The 16,674-nt window shown below is 42.6% G+C and overlaps 1 protein-coding gene across 4 annotated transcripts in view; it reads left to right on the top strand.

Moving 5' to 3' along the window:
* The window catches only part of LOC144679535 (sperm-associated antigen 1-like), a 503,898-nt gene that overhangs the window by 216,895 nt on the left and 270,329 nt on the right, over positions 1 to 16,674 (top strand). The window contains exon 20 of one of the 4 annotated variants that reach the window (XR_013576362.1): positions 6,886 to 6,907. The exons of the other annotated variants lie outside the window; for them this stretch is intronic. The gene's annotated coding sequence lies outside the window, so the exon portion shown is untranslated. Of the gene's footprint in view, positions 1 to 6,885; positions 6,908 to 16,674 lie in introns of those variants that run through there. 4 annotated transcript variants of the gene reach the window in all.

Below are 16,674 nucleotides of genomic sequence, written 5' to 3'. Positions count from 1 at the left end.
TAGGATTGATCACACAAAGAATGATCAACAAGTGAACAAACTTCTGGATAGAATAATCAGGCAAAAACACTGGAATAAGTTAAGAAACAATTGGATAAGGCATCAGAATGCCTGTGAAAGTGTAATTAAAGGGCAGTCTTCATCCATAATTACCTTTATAATCTTGCGCACACCAATGGAGTCACATATCAGAAACATCACATCTGAAATGTAAAAAGTACTTTTCTCAAATCACATTTTAATTTACTAGTCAAATATGTTAATTTACTAGACGAGAATGAATCACATATATCTCAAAGGACCAACTCTGAACAAGTCAGAAGTGGTCAATAATGCAAATGAAGAACTAACTAGCAGTAAATAAATCAGCTCTATCAATTTTTTTCTAACTTACTCAATATGTATCAAAAATCACATGATGCAATTAGAGAGGATACTTAGTTGATTGTATTGAAATTCTCTCAGAAACCAAAGCAATCATAAAGAACATCTGGTTGACGTCAAGGCCTCTGCCACAGGTAATTGGTTTTGCTTCACTGGATACATTGAACTCAATATTTATTCTCCCCCACACTGTAGCTGCAGTGTGTATTATGTGCACGATGCACTGCACTGTAGCAACTCTCCAAGCTTTCTTTGGCAGCAACTCCTAGCTCTGTGACTTCTACCAATGAGAAGGGTGAGTAGTATCATCGGGATACTATTATCTCCAAGTTCTCCTCCTGGAGTTACAGTCCACCCTGAATTGAATATAGTGCTGTTCTTACATCATCACTGGAAGCTTGGAATTCCCTACTTAATACCATCGTGAGAGCCCCATCACAACAAGGCCTTCAGTGGTTCAAGGAGAAGATCCACTAACAACTTCTCAGGGCAGTCAGACATGGGCAATATAATGTAGTTTTGCAAATGTAAATCAAAAAATGACTTTTCCTTTTAAGTAAACAAAAATGTAAGCTCTATTTTCCTAAGGTTGGGGAATATAATTAATCTTCACTGGCTATATTCCATATATACAAAGAACAAGAACAAAGAAAAGTACAGCACAGGATAGGCCCTTCGACCCTCCAAGCCTGCGCCGATCATATTGCCTGTCAAACTAAAACATTTTGCACTTCCAGGTTCCGTATCCCTCTATTCCCATCCTATTCATGTATTTGTCAAGCTGCCTCTTAAACACCACTATCGTACCTACTTCCACAACCACCTCTGGCAGCGAATTCCAGACACTCACTACCCTCTGCGTAAAAAAAATTGCCCCGCACATCTCCTCTAAAGTTTTCTCCTCTCACCTTAAATCTATTTCCCCTAGTGATTGACTCTTCCACCCTGGGAAAAAGCTTCTGACTATCTACTCTGTCCATGCCACTCATAATTTTGTAAACTTCTATCAAGTTGCCCCTCAATTTCCGTCGCTCTAGTGAGAACAATCCGAGTTTCTCCAACCTCCTCATAGCTAATAACCTCCAGACCAGGCAGCATCCTGGTATACCTCCTCTGCACCCTCTCCGACGCCTCCATATCCTTCTGGTAAAGTGGCGACTAGAATTGCACGCAATATTCCAAGTGTGGCCTAACCAAGGTTCTATACAGCTGCAGCATAACTTCCCAGCTTTTATACTCAATACCCCTGCCGATGAAGGCAAGCATGCCATATGCCTTCCTGACTACCTTATCCACCTGCGTTGCCACTTTCAGTGACCTGTGGACCTGTACACCCAGATGCCTCTGCCCGTCAATGCACTTAAGGGTTCTGCCATTTACTGTATAATTCCTACCTGTATTAGACCTTCCAAAATGCATTACCTCGCATTTGTCCAGATTAAACTCCATCTGCCATTTCTCCGCCCAAGTCTTCAACCGATCTATATCCCATTGTATCCTTTGACAATCCTCTTCACTATCTGCAACTCCTCCAACCTTTAGTGTCGTCTGCAAACTTACTAATTAGCCCAGTTACATTTTCCTCCAAATCATTTACGTATACTACAAACAGCAAAGGTCCCAGCACTGATCCCTGCAGAACACCACTAGTCACAGCTCTCCATTCAGAAAAGCACCCTTCTACTGCTACCCTCTGTCTTCTATGACCAAGCCAATTCTGTATCCATCTTGCCAGCTCACCTCTGATCCCGTGCAACTTTACCTTCTGTACCAGTCTGCCATGAGGGACCTTGTCAAAGGCCTTACTGAAATTCATGTAGATAACATCCACTGCCCTTCCATCGTCGATCCTCTTTGTCACTTCCTCGAAAAACTCAATCAAGTTAAAGAGACACGACCTCCCCTTCACAAAACCATGCTGCCTCTCACTAATACACCCATTTGCTTCCAAATGGTAGTAAATCCTGTCATGAAGAATCTTCTCCAATAATTTCCCTACCACTGACGTAAGGCTCACCGGCCTGTAATTTCCTGGATTATCCCTGCTACCGTTCTTAAACAATGGAACAACATTGGCCATTCTCCAGTCCTCTTGGACCTTACCCGTAGCCAGTGAGGATACAAAGATTTCTGTCAAGGCCCCAGCAATCTGCTCCCTTGCCTCCCTCATTACTCTGGGGTAGATCCCATCTGGCCCTGGGGACTTATCCACCTTAATATTCTTCAAGATGCCTAACACCTCTTTTTTGATCTCAACATGATCCAGGCTATCTACACACTCTTCCCTAGACAAATTGACCGCTAAGTCCTTATCTTTGGTGAATACTGATGAGAAGTACTCATTTAGTATCTCTCCCATTTCTTCTGGCTCCACACACACATTCCCACCTCTGTTCCTGAGTGGGCCTACCCTTTCCCTGGCTACCCTCTTGCTTTTTGCACATGTATAAAATGCCTTGGGATGTTCCTTAATCCTGGTTGCCAATGACTTTTCATGACCCCTTTTAGCCCTCCTGACTCCTTGCTTAAGTTTCTTCCTACTTTCTTTATATTCTTCACGGGCTTCATCTGTTCCCAGCCTTCTAGCCCTTATGAATGTTTCCCTTTTATACTAGCAGTTGTTCTTTTTTTTTAGGGTAGGTAATTTCCACACTGGATCTCCCATCTTGATCATCCAAGAGGGCAACTCTAGGCTGCATCACCAATGATGCTGTTGTTGCATGTGGAAGAAATGCAGTGGGATTCGCCATCTGGTTTACCTTCCATTAGTCAGGAAATGCCAGACTACTGTTTAGTGCCTCTTGATTGGTACCTCAGTAGAGTACCTCTGCTGTTGTGGCGTTTCTTTCTCTCCTGCAATTATTGCAATTCAAATTGTATTTTGTCCATGCCAAGAGAAAAATTCATTAAACAAAGAAAAGAGAAACCTAGCATTTATATAGCACTTTATTAGATCCTAAGACCATCAAAAAAAATAGAAGGAAGTCGCTGTTACGCAGGCAAATGAGGCATCCAAATTCACTTCCATCTTTAAGGCTCAATGTCAAGAATAACTATATTGCAACTTGTCCCTAGTTGTTCTGTATTATCAGCTGCCAAAGCATGATTCCCTTGGCAGCACTGAAGATGTGCTGTTTTTCTTTCAATGAGATTAATTTGTATCCCAGAGAGGGTATTTTTAAAAAAAATTGTGAAACTTGCCTTATGGCATCTTGAACCCAACTAGTCACAGGAGTAACAGAAACCATATGAACTTAATAAAGCTAATAGTGCCAGCCCCAGCAATAGAAACAAAAGCACTAATGACTATCCTTATAGCATTGCCATTTTTTTGCTTCCGAGGCACGATAAGCAGACTGAGGGCAGGACAATGCTTTTCAATTTGGAGGTTAAAGAAGAGAAGTGATAAACAAATGGGTGGCCTTTTGGAAGATAGGGACACCTATGTGCCAATGCAAAACAAGGGCTGCTCAGGCACTTCACCTGTGATATAGGGCGAATCCCTTATTTACTTAAAAACCAAGCCCCGAGCCTAGGCTTTGAACATCACAGGCATTTCAGGGGCACATTGCAGCACGCTAGGTAAATGGGTGCTGTGCAAGCAATAGGCTTCAATACCCTATAATACTGGAAGTTGTTGTTCAATGCACAACTATCAAATTATCGGTCCCTTCACCAGCATCTTTGATTCATGGGCAACCTGAGAAATAGCGCATGCTTCAAAAAGGCACAACTCCAATCTAAACACACACTTCCCAGAAAGAAAATACAGCAAAAACTGGGAAATAAGAATACTGGTCTGAACTGGTCTTGTATACCTTAAAATGGAACACCAGTAAAAACTGGGAAATAAGACTACGAGTCCAAACTGTTTTTTCCTTCTGGGTTCATCCCGGCCTTAATATTCTGCCAAATTTTAAATCTGCTTTAAAAAAAACACTCGAGGCTCAGTACCATCCAGGAAAAAGCAGCTTGCTTGATTGGTACCACATCCACCACCTTAAGCATTCACTCCGTCCACCACTGGTGTGCCTGGCAGCAGTGCAAACCATACATAAGATGCATTGTCAAGGCTTTTTCACAGTGCCTATTGAATTTAGCAATCTTTACTGTCTAGAAGGACGAGAATAGCAGGTGCATGGGAACACCACCAGCTGCAAGTTCCCTTCCAAGTCATGTTGACTTGGAAATGTGTTGTAACTCCTTCATGATTGCTGTATTGAAATCCTAGAACTCTCTCCCTAGCAGCACTGTGAGAGTACCTTCACCAAATGGACTGCAGCGATTCAAGTAGGCAGCTCACTGCCACTTTCCCAAGGGTGATTAGGGATGGGCAATAAATTCTGATTTTGCCAGCACTGCTCACATCCCATGTACAAATAAAAAAAAGTCTTTTTTTTAATTTGTTCCTGGGATGTTGGCATCACTGGAAAGGCCAGCATTATCAAACAGGTTTTGACACCAAACCACATGAGCTATTAGGACAGATGATCAAAAGCTTGGTCAAAGATGTACGTTTTAAGGAGGAGTGAGAGGCGGAGGGGTTTAGGGAGGGAATTCCAGAGTTAAGACCCAGGTAGTTGAAGGCACAGCTGCCAATGGTGGAGTGGTGAGGATCAAAGATGCGAATAGACCAGATTTGGAAGAACATAGAGATCTTGTAGGGTTGGGGGTGTGGGGGCGGGGGGTGGTTCAAAGATAAGGAGGAAAAAGACCATGGAAGAATTAAAAAACAAGGCTAAAAATTTAAGAACAAGGATGAAAATTTTAAAATCAAAGCTTTGCCCGATTGGGAGCCAATGTTGGTCAGCAAACACAAGGTGATGGGTGAATGGGACATGGTGCAAGTTAGGATGTGAGCAGTGAAGTTTTAAATTTAGTCAAGTTTATGGAGGATAGCAGAAGGCCAGCCAGGACAGCACTGGAATAGTCAAAACCAGATGCCACAAAAGGAGCTAAGGCAGGGACAGAGGCCAATGAAGTTATGGAGGAGGAAGTAGGTCATTTCGGTGATGGAGAGTATGGAGTTGGAAGCTCAGAACAGGTTCAGATAGGACCCAAGCTTCAAATGGTCTGGTTCAGCCTCAGGCAGTGGCTTGGGATTGGGGTTTGTGGTGCGGACTGAAGAAAAGGCAGAATCACATGATTGTCCCACAAAGATATTTTAAAGAGGCAACACATTCTTAAAATATTTTTTTTCCTCAATTGGCTGTCTGATCTACTTAAGGTGCATAATGAAGTGTAGCATCATCAGAAGAATAATGACTGCACACATCAGCAAAAACATTGGTGTATGTTTGAGGTAATCTTCCTGTGAGTATCGTAAACATAGAGCACTTTCATGTGAACCAATCTTCATCCTCAAGCCCAAATAGCCCCAAGGTTTCTCCCATCCCATCTCTGCTGCTTTCTCCAGTCCTACAAACCTCTAGAAACACTGTATTTCTCAAACTCTAGCCTCTTGTGCATCTTCCACTCCCTTTGGCCATGCATTTATGGCTGTGCCTTCAGCCATTTAAGCCCTAAACTCTGGAATTCTCTCCCTAAACTGCCTTCTTGAACTGCTGCTGTCCATGTGGTGTACGCACTTCTGCAGTGCTGTGAGGGAGGGAATTCCAGCGACTGTAAAGGAATATAAATTAATCCTAAATCAGGATGATAAGGATCATGGAGGGGAATATTATTATATTCAAAGTGCTGTTTATAAATGCAGAGCACTGCATGTGTGATAAATGAAACCTTACATTTTGAAGGAAAGAACTTACCAATCTTCAGCATCTGTTTATGATCTTGGGATGTCCCAAAGAGGTTCACAGCTAATGAAATACTTGGTAGTGTAGTCACTGTTATAACGCAGGGAAATGTGGCAGCCAATCAGCACAGTAACTTCTCATAAGCAGCAATGAGATAAATGACCAGGTAGCCTGATTCTGGTTCAGAGTTAAGTATTGGATAGGAAACCAGGTGAAATCACCTATTCTCCTTTGAATAGTGCCATGAGATCTTTTACATTTGGTTTATTTGAAATTTGGCATTTTTTAACCGTTATGTTTGGCAATGTGTTCTGCATGATTACATCAACCACATTTCTTTCAGTTGTTAATCTTAGAGAAAATTCAAGAACTACCAGCCAAAAAGTATGAGCAGTAGAAATTCTGGAAGGACAAGTTTGTAAGTAGATTCTGACTAAAATCCTAAATTTAAACATGATTATTTAAGTGGAACATTTTAGTAATACTAAGTATTGTTGCAGAGTTATTTCATAAAGAAGATGCAAATTGGTGTAATCTTAAATCTTATGTCCTGGTTCTCATTATAAAAACCTAATCTTAAACAGATGGCACATTCTATCTATTTCATATCCCAGATAAGGGACTGCTTCCCTATTAAGATACAATGATACATTACAATAAATCCATTACTTGGATTTATATAAAAGTAAACTACTGCAGATGCTGGAAATCTGAAACAAAAACAGAAAATGCTGGAAAATCTCAACAGGTTTAACAGCATCAGTGGAGAGAAAAACAGAGTTAACATTTCAAGTCCGTATGACTCTACTTCATGGATTTGTATATTTATTTAATAATGGCATGTGAAGAGGGACAAATTACAGGTAAGGAAAACATTATTGTTTTCCAGACACAAATCAAAGTATACTTTTTTCACTGTTTCTCGATAGGGCTTTGACAAATTTCACATCTTTCAAGTAAACCTGTGCACTCACCCTAATTCCTAAAAAATGCTCTCCTTCTTGCAAAGTTTAACCATAAAATCACTGTGAGCAATGGCATGGGAGATTTGCTAGTATATTTTTTTTAAATAAGTGGCTTGAAATTTATACATTTTTGTAATTTGATGAATTTTGTGCAGGTCATAGTGAGGGGCAGTAACCCGAGGAAACTGAGTACATTCTCAGTTCAGGCACTGATTGGTTCCAGATTGAATTAGATGCAAAAAGCTGCCTCTACTTTGTCCCAACAAGGAAGAGTATCACCTATTGAACTATCGTCGTTTTTTCCAGTGCCCATACCAGCCATTCTCTAGAACCTCTCAGCAAGATTACTAATTAGTGGCAACTATGCCAAATTAGTCTAAGTATTGTACTCTAACCCCATCCTTGGGGTTCAGGCTATATATATATTCATTCCTCTCTAACCTGAGTATCTGCATTCACCTTGACTACTTGTGGGAAACACTATTTCGGACGTAAAACATTGGTCTTTGTCAGGGTTGAATTTATAAATAAAACTGACTCCCACCACCTACAGGAGTTAGCCCAGTGAATCATTCAATTGATGATAAAGTATTTGCAACCAATCGATAGGAGGTAGTTCCTATCCTACTTTGTGCAAATCATTCTTTGTAACCCAGTAAACAGTTAAGTCGAGCCAAGCTCTGGCATATGTCTTTTCTGGAAGAGTTTTGAGTGCTGAGTGCTGCAGCAACAGAGCCTAACTTTCAGTAAAAGAGCAGAGTTTGGGGCAATAGCACAAAAATCTGAAATTTAGGAACACATTAGATATGTTTATAGGCTGCACATTCTGCATATTCTCAACTGGTGGGCAGATGTGTGGGTTGTTCAACCAAGAGTGATGCATCAGGGAAATGTCAGGAGTCTGATTAATGATTCACAAGAGCAAAGTAGATTGGCAACTCATTTTAACATATGGAGCTCAGTATGGCACACTGTTGCTCACAAAGAACAACACTTGTTGGATCAGCGTCTTTGCTCCATGGGAGCACCCTCCTTTCTGGATCACTAACTATTAATTGGCACACAAATGGGCTGAATTTTCCTCACGGTGCCGGAGGTAGGCATGCCGGCAATTTCAGCCAGTGTGCCGATCTGTCGAAATGTTCTCACCTCTGTCTTATTTTGAGTGAGTTTAGGGAGGCTATTTCTGGACGGGGAAGTGGGGGGTGGGGGTGACAGCTACCAGAAGGTGGGGGTGGGTGGGTTCAGCAATGCCACATTTAATTCCTCCACCCTCTCATGCAGCCATGACTGCTGGAAGGCTAGCCCATCATTATGGAGCTGTGATCACGTTTCACACATTGAAAAGCCTTCAAAGGGTGGCTCCCTCTTGAGGCACCCTCGTAGCCCACCACCTACGTTTGAAGCGCCCACTTCCCCTAGTTTGGCTGCCGGCTGCCCAGAGCTTCAGGTGCTCCTATTGATCCTCCAGACTTAGGAGCCCGCCTACCATTCTCCGAGGCCCCCAGTGTTGTACTTCTAGATTTGCTTAATAGAAACTTACTAATCTCATACAGGGGTGGTAAACTAAATGTAGATTCGGTTTATTGGAAGATAGATTATAGAATTGCTCAGCAGACAAATTTGATATAAAGATTCAACAGGTATTGTTAACAGGAAAGTGCAGCTGCAACTCCTTCACACAACATGCTGCTAGCTAAATTGAAAGCTCCTCTGAATGACATCTGCTGGTCACATGGTTTACATCCTAGCTACCTACACATCAGCATATTACCTCTTAAAGCAATATCACAACATCCCCCCCAACTCTTTTTCCAGGATACCATTACATACATTAAGGGTTACAATGTTGAGGTCCGCACATGCCGGTAACTGTGCTACTGCTGGTCTGCTTGTGTCCACCAGGTAGAATACTTGTAGTTTCCATGCAGACATGTCATAGCTGCATTTCAGTGTCGCTGGGTCAAAATCCTGGAACTCCCTCCCTAACAGCACTGTGGGTGTACCTACACAACATGGACTGCAGCGGTTCAAGAAGGCAGCTCACCACCGCCTTCTCAAGGGCAATTAAGGATAGGCAATAAATGCTGGCCTAGCCAGCGAAGTCCACATCCCATAAAATGAATTCAAAAAAATAAAATGAACCTATGCGGTGAATGGGTGACCCAGTGTATGCAGTTGGTTTGTCTGTCATAAGTTGTATCATTGACTTCCAATGATCTAAATACGTATCCTTCAGGATTCTGATTGGTAAGATATTCCCTCTCACTCCCATGTCGACTTTGGCTGTGAACTTGTGCTGCTGCTTTTTGGGCATATGGTGTTGATGGTAACAAAAGCTTTTAACTGTTTGACTTCATCCACACATTGTGACATATTCACAAGTGGAAAGCCTGTTAATTTTCCAGTAAAAGATCTTTCACCCTGGTCTGTCTTGCCAGTAATCTCTCGGTATCACAATATCTTTACAGTGCAGAAGAAGGCCATTCGGCCCATCAAGTCTGCACAGGCTCTCTGAAAGAGCATTCCACCTAGTCCCACTCCTCTGCCTTATCGCCGTAATCTTGCACATTCTCTCTTTTCAGGCAGCAATCCAATTCTCTTTTGAATACCTCAATCGAACCTGCCTCCACCACCCTTTCAGGAAGTTTGTTCTAGACTCTAACCACCCTTACATCACGTTTACTCCTTTTGCCAATTATTTTGAACCTGTGCCCTCTAGTTCTTGATGTTCTCTTGAGTGGGAACAGTTTCTCATTATTTACCCTGTCCATACCTGTATATGTCCATACATATTTTGTGCACGTGTTTGCGCTTATGTTGGTCTCTGGCATATTCGCTGTCGTTGCAGCCGGTATGCTGCACATACGTTTTGTTTGGCTGCATCTTGCCTCTGGTCGCACCTCCAGAACCGGATTCCTGCATAGTCGAGCCCAGTATCCTTTTACACTGCATAACTTACAAAGATCTTGAAACGCAGGACAACTTCACTGTGGGTGCAGCAGACTGCACCTCCTACACGACTTGCTTGCTTTCTGCGTCTTGGCTACTGTGCCAATACCAGCAGTTGCGCCTCATTCTCGCAGGTGTTGTTGTCCAGCTACAATGGCTTCATATTTTCTGCCACCTTTTAGTGGTGTCAATATTGTGACCATTTTTTTTTTAACCAAAAGATCTTTTTGGAAAGCTTCAATTGGCGTTGAAGCTATTACCAGCTCTATTATTCATTCAGACAGCTCAGCTTCTGAGAAATCACAGTCCTTGCCCTTATCACGGCACCTGCTGATGAACTGATTGATTGATTCCTGTGGCAATAGGCTGCAAGCCGTCAGCTCTGAACGGTTTATTCTAAAGTTCACCTTTATATGAAGCTGATCCTCCAGTATGTTCCACAGCTTGGTGGGATCCTGCTGATCCTACTCAGACAGGCCCGGTGTTGACTGTGTGCAACCCCTCATTTCCAGTGGCTACCTTTATTTTCACTGCTTGCTTATCTGCTTCTGCGGCAGATAAATCTAAAAAGCATAGCCCCATCCTTTGTTTAAAAAGCTTAAATTTGGATAGGACATCTGTGGCCTTCCAATTCATGCTGGGGAATTTGGCGATCATCTTGCTGATGCTTCCTGTTCTTTATGATAGCTGTCAATGTGTAGGGGATTTGTAGCTTCTCTACTCCATGGGGAGATTCAGCAATGCAACTGCTGTGTGATTTTTCTATTTCCCCCTCACTTTTTTTTTTGGCTGGAGCTTGAGTTTTTTCTGTTTCGTGCGCTTTTTGCCTTTTGCACAAGAATAGCACCCGAGGATGTCACATTGACCCCGCAGCTCGTACTGTCCAACTTAAAATCAACTGCCTGATTCACCAATGATCTGGCTACCCCACAAACCAGGTACCCACTGATCTGTGAAACACCGTCTGTAGGGGGACTCTCCCTCCCGGGGTCTTCAATGCATATACAGACTTTGTACAGTACAAAATCTTATCCATGGTTTTTTCTGTGATCTTCAAATCTTCATTATTCTGTTTAAAAAAAACCACTGCTGCTCACCATTTTATATTTCTATGTTTACTTAATACGAACTTACCAATCTCATATAGGATTGGTAAACTAAATGTAGGTTCAGTTTACTTGAAGATGTAGCACAGGATTGCTCAGCAGACTTTATTATAAAGATTCAACAGCTATTGTTAACTGGAAAGTATAGCTGCAACTCCTTCACACCACTTGCTGCTAACTAACCTGAAAGCTTCTCTGAACAATGTCTTCTAGTCACATGTTTTACATCCCAGCTATTACTCATTAGCATATTCTTTCTTAAAGGGATATCACAACACCCAGAGGCCACCTCCTCCAAAATCTCCCCTGGGGTCCCACCACTGGCATTTACGGGTTCCCGACTGCAATTCATCCAGACTGATGGTGGGGGCAGTATCGGGACCAGGGATTGAACAATCTGCCCACTGATGCTGCCATCAGTCTAGCAATGAAAGTGTATCTTTCTTGACAAAACACATGTTCTGGGCTTCCCCATTACTCAGATTATGATAGGGTTGACAATCCTCCACCACTGGCCTGTAGTCTCCAGGAATTGAAGAACTATCCCCAGGACACTGCTGTGCGCAACCCTGGAGAAATATATTCAGGGCATTAAAAAAGATTTTTTTGGCATTTTCTTTGAACATTTCTCTTTACCAGATATAAAAATATTGAAAATGGAGGGAGAAAAGACTATTTGGCTGATAGTCAAGCATCATGCAAATGGGTAATGAGTCTTTTTGCTTTCCAATTGACGTGGGAAAGCTGTGAATCACACGGATGGGTGCATTGGCCAACTAATGACTGAAGCGTGCGGGCAAATCGTGTGATTAAACCTCCAGGAATACATTTAATCAGAGTTGGCAACCCTAGATGATGTCCACATCAGTCAGGTCAACTTACTCCAATTCCTGCTTGAGTATTATCTTTATTACCCCAGCAATATTGAGTTTCATGAATTGTTGAAAGGGCATGTGTGTGGGCTGTGTGTATGAGAATGGTTTTTGGTGCACCTACCATCGCTTTGTTTGGGAATGTGCCCAAACTCTGCCAGTCAAGGACCAGCCACCACCCCGTAGTCCACAGGTAATCAGTCAGCTCCCAGCTAGCAGCCATAGGATTGGCGGGAGTCAATAGGGATGCAGAATGTGGAGAATGTTCAGGGTTCTAGGAAACAGAAACAGTGAGATGAGAAGCAGGACATGACTAAACCACACTGGTAGTATATTCTGCTTTTATAATAAGTTTCCGAGTAATGCAGAAGTTTTAAGGGAACAAGAAAACTAGCGCAAGTCTTACGCGTTAACTCTAACTTACCATACAAGCTGATTGAACAAGCACTGCTGCTTCTTTAATTCCAGATTTTACCAGCAAGCATCGATTAGGAAAAGGATACGATTATATTTCAGACAACAACAGTGCCTTGTATTACTATAGCAACTCTAACATAGGAAAATGTTCTAAAGCAATTCACAGCAGCATAATCAAAGAAATTGATGCAGAGTGAAAGAAAGAAACACTAGGAGCAGAGACAAAAGCTTGGCTAAGAGATTGATTTTAAAGGAAGAGAAGGAGGTGGAGCAAATGAGTTTGTTCAGGGAAGGAATTCCAAAGCATTGGGCAGGATTTTTCAGATGGCGGGTTTTCCCGCTCCAACCTGAAGAGTCAGCGGGGAAATGCATCCCCGCAGTTACTGGCTGCTCCACAGCCATTTAACGCTCTAAGGAATGTTAATTGGCTGGAGTTGGGACTTCTGCCCCTCACTTGGGAGAAAATTACACCTCAAGCAGCTGCAATCTGATTGGCTAGCAGCTCAGTAGTCCCAGCAGTGCCAGTAGCGCAGTGGCCAGGACTGGGGCTACAACCAGTCCCCAGATTCTGCCCCAGAGTCCAGGACTAGGTAAGTGCGGGTGATCTCACTGCAGGGATGGGAGGTGAACCCCGATATGGATGGAGACCATGGGAGCTTTGATGGGAGAGAGCACCTGTTGGGGGCAGACCTTGTGGAGGTGGGGGTGCCTGATGTGGAAAGGAGGCTGTTGAAGGAGGCACCTTCATCTTTCTGCCCAAGGCCTGAGCAGGGTCGATTTTTGGGCTTCCCCTTCCCGGACCCTGAACTCTTCCTGGCAACCTGAAAATTGAGGTCGGGTGGAAAATGGCCCTTAAGTGGTCATTAATTGCCCCATTAAGGACCTCAATTGGGGCAAGGGCAGACTGGCATAGGTCTCGCTGATCCCATCATAAAATTGCAGATAGGGCCGGGAGGGTGGTGGGAAGACCATTCAGGGAATTTTATGGCTCACCGGGCCAGCAAACCCGCTGGTGGGAAAGCGTAAAATTCAGCTCATGAAGTCTAAGGGACTGAAGGCGTGGCTGTCAATGGTGGGGAGTAGGAAAAGTAGAATGCACAGAGGTCAGAGGAATTGGATGTTTATGGGTTTGGATATAGGGCTGGAAGATTTTATAGAGAAAAGTAGTGGGAGAGTCCATGAAAGGATTTAAATAGGAGAATGAGAATTTTAAACTTAGGGCATTGGGGGCACTGGAAGCCAGTAGTGGTGAACAAGGATGAAGGTGAGTGAGGCTTGGTGTGGGATAGGCACGGACAATAGATTTTTGGATGAAGTGAAGTTGACAGATGATGGGTGAATAAGAGGCTAATTAAGAGAGCATTTGGGCTAATGGAGTCTGGAGGTGATAAAAGCATAGAAAGTGTTTTGGCAGAAGCTTGGCTCATGTATCAGGGATGCGTATTACAATAAAAGAATCTAATTGATGCAAGAAAAATCCAGTGCACTGAAACAACCTCCAACATGTCAACCACAGAGTTGCACTGATGGCAGCCAAGGAGTTAATATGTCCTTCCTCCCAACTTGCTGGAGGCGAATGCCAAGTGGTAAGGGATACAAAAAGAAAAAAAAAGTAGGATGGAACAGAAAGACTGTAGCCAATTTGTATTCAAGTCAGGGATTTTGTTTTAACTTTGTCTCCGGTACTGGTTTGCATTTCCATGTTGACAAGACATGTTCATTTCTTAGTAATTTTTGGGCTCGGAAGGACAAGGACATCAGAATTAGGAAATTAAACACTTTTTCACCTCGCCATTGAAGTCCTAGGTCATATATAGTACAGCCAGATAAAATGCGAGACTTTCTTTACGTAAGCCAACCATGTACTTCAACCCTGGTCACTTTTCACTGCTCCAGTGTGACATTTCCACTTTCCACAACAATCATCCTTGACACATTTGTCAATGAGATTTTAAGTTTAATAGCTATTATGAATAGTAGTGTTAGTTTTGTGCAGAGCCATTTGGTTGCAACTACCTGAAGTAATTTCACATAGATGGTTATACCCAGCAGAGAAAGAAACACAGTACATTTATATTCCAATGTTGCTGACTGAGATGCATGGTGATGACAGTTAACTGAATTGAAGCCAATTCCTTATCACAGCATATTAAGTTATTATTTAGGGTTTAGTTATTTAGTTACTATATTATTTAGTTATTCGTTATATTATTTAGGTATTTATTTATTATTTAGACCTGATGGGAAATAAGTTGGCTGGCATGACCTCGGGTGTATCGCTACATTGATGATGTTACGACACAAGTTGAGAACACAGTAGCCTCCTATGGATACAACTTACAGTTATGGTGTAATTGTAAAGCTCCAAAAATCAAGATCTGACAAACCCATTCTGTACAACTGCTACAACACATTGTTGAACTTAACATAGTTCCATTAAAGATTGCAAAACACTGCAATGAAATAAACTACAAAAAGTTAGTATAAATTTATAGGGGTCTGTTATTAAAAAAGCAAAATGCTTCTAATCATACGTCTGTAGAACTTGTGAGTCAAAGTTGCATGAGGATGTGTTCCATTTGAAGTGTTCTCCATTACCACAAATGGGAAGTGGACCCATAAAAATCTTGAGACAAGATTACATTGCTTACAGTCTTCCTCTTTTTTTTTCTATCTGTTCATTTTAAAATCTGCAATGTAATCATACCACCAACGACCAAGCCATTTACAGTCAGTTACCAGCACGTATTCCCCCAGTCCTGTCCAACAGCTGCAATCAGCTGCTTGAGGCTGGTTGTGGTTTGGCTGCTGGGGACTCGCTGCAGACTGGCTGTTGGTTGGTAGCTGAATGAGGACTAGTGGCTGCCTTGCATCACCATTAAATTATCATTAAATATTAGCATAAAACACAGATAAAGGCATAAATATCGGTGTCTTGCAAATGATCCCGGTTATTGTTTCATTCCAATCAGTGTTTGGCTGGAGGAGAGGAAATTAACCAATCCCTGTGCCTTTTTCCATTTGGTTTTCTTTATACTTTTATTTCATTTGTTCTTTTTCTGAGGTAATGGTTCCAGGGATGAGGAACTTCAGTTATGATGATAGATTGGAGAAGTTAGGACTGTTTCCTTGGAGAAAAGAAGGCTGAGAGGAGATCTTATAGAGGTATTCAAAATCACGAGTCTAGATAGAGTAGATAGGGAGAAACTGTTCCCACTTGTGAAAGGATCAAGAATGAGAGGGCATAGATTTAAACTAATTACCTAAAGAAGCAAAAGCAATATAATTTCATGCAGTGAATGCAGGTGCGGGTCTGGAATGCACTGCCTGAGAGTGTGATGGAGGCAAGTTCAATTGAAGCATTTAGAAGGGAGTTGAATGGTTATTTGAAAAGGAAGAATGTACAGAATTACACAGAGAAGGCAGGAGATTGGCACTAAGTGGAAAAAACCTACTTGACCTCATCTTCACCAATCTACTCATCACAGATGTATCTGTCACAGTATTGGTAAGAGTGACCTACGCACCGTCCTTGTGGAGATGAAGTCGTGTCTTCACATTGAGGATATCCTCCATCGTGTTGTGTGGCACAACCACAATGCTAAATGGAATAGATTTCAAACAGATCTAGCAACACAAAACTGTGCATCCATGAGGTGCTGCGGGCCATCAGCAGCAGCAGGAGGATTGCATACAACCCCAATCTGTAAGCTCATGGCCCAACATATCCCTCGCTCTACCATTACTGTCAAACCAGGATTTCAACCCTGGTTCAATGAAGAGTGCAGGAGGGCCAGGAGCACCACCAGGCATACTTGAAAATGAGGTGTCAACCTGGTAAAGCTACAACACAGGACTATTTGCATGCCAAACAGCAAAAGCAGCATGCCACAGACAGAACTGAGCAACCCCACAAACAACGGATCAGGTCTAAGCTCTGAAGTCCTGCCACATCCAGTCGTGAATGGTGGTGCGCAGTGAAACAGCCAACTGGAGGAGGAGGCTCCATAAATAACTTTAATGATGGGGGAGCCCAGCACATCAGTGCAAAAGACAAGGCTGAAGCATTTGCAACAATCTTCAGCCAGAAGTGCCGAGTGGATCACCCATCTCGGTCTTGTCTGGAGGTCCCCAGCATGACATGCCAGTCTTCAGCCAATTCATTTCACTCCATGTGATATCAAGACACTGCAAAGGTTATGGGCCCTGACAACTTTCCAGCGGT

Source organism: Cetorhinus maximus, chromosome 4 (assembly GCF_964194155.1).
Source record: "Cetorhinus maximus chromosome 4, sCetMax3.hap1.1, whole genome shotgun sequence".
Classification (NCBI taxonomy): domain Eukaryota; kingdom Metazoa; phylum Chordata; class Chondrichthyes; order Lamniformes; family Cetorhinidae; genus Cetorhinus; species Cetorhinus maximus.
The sequence above is the reverse complement of the archived record's forward strand: the minus strand, read 5'-3'. Positions and strand labels throughout refer to the sequence as shown.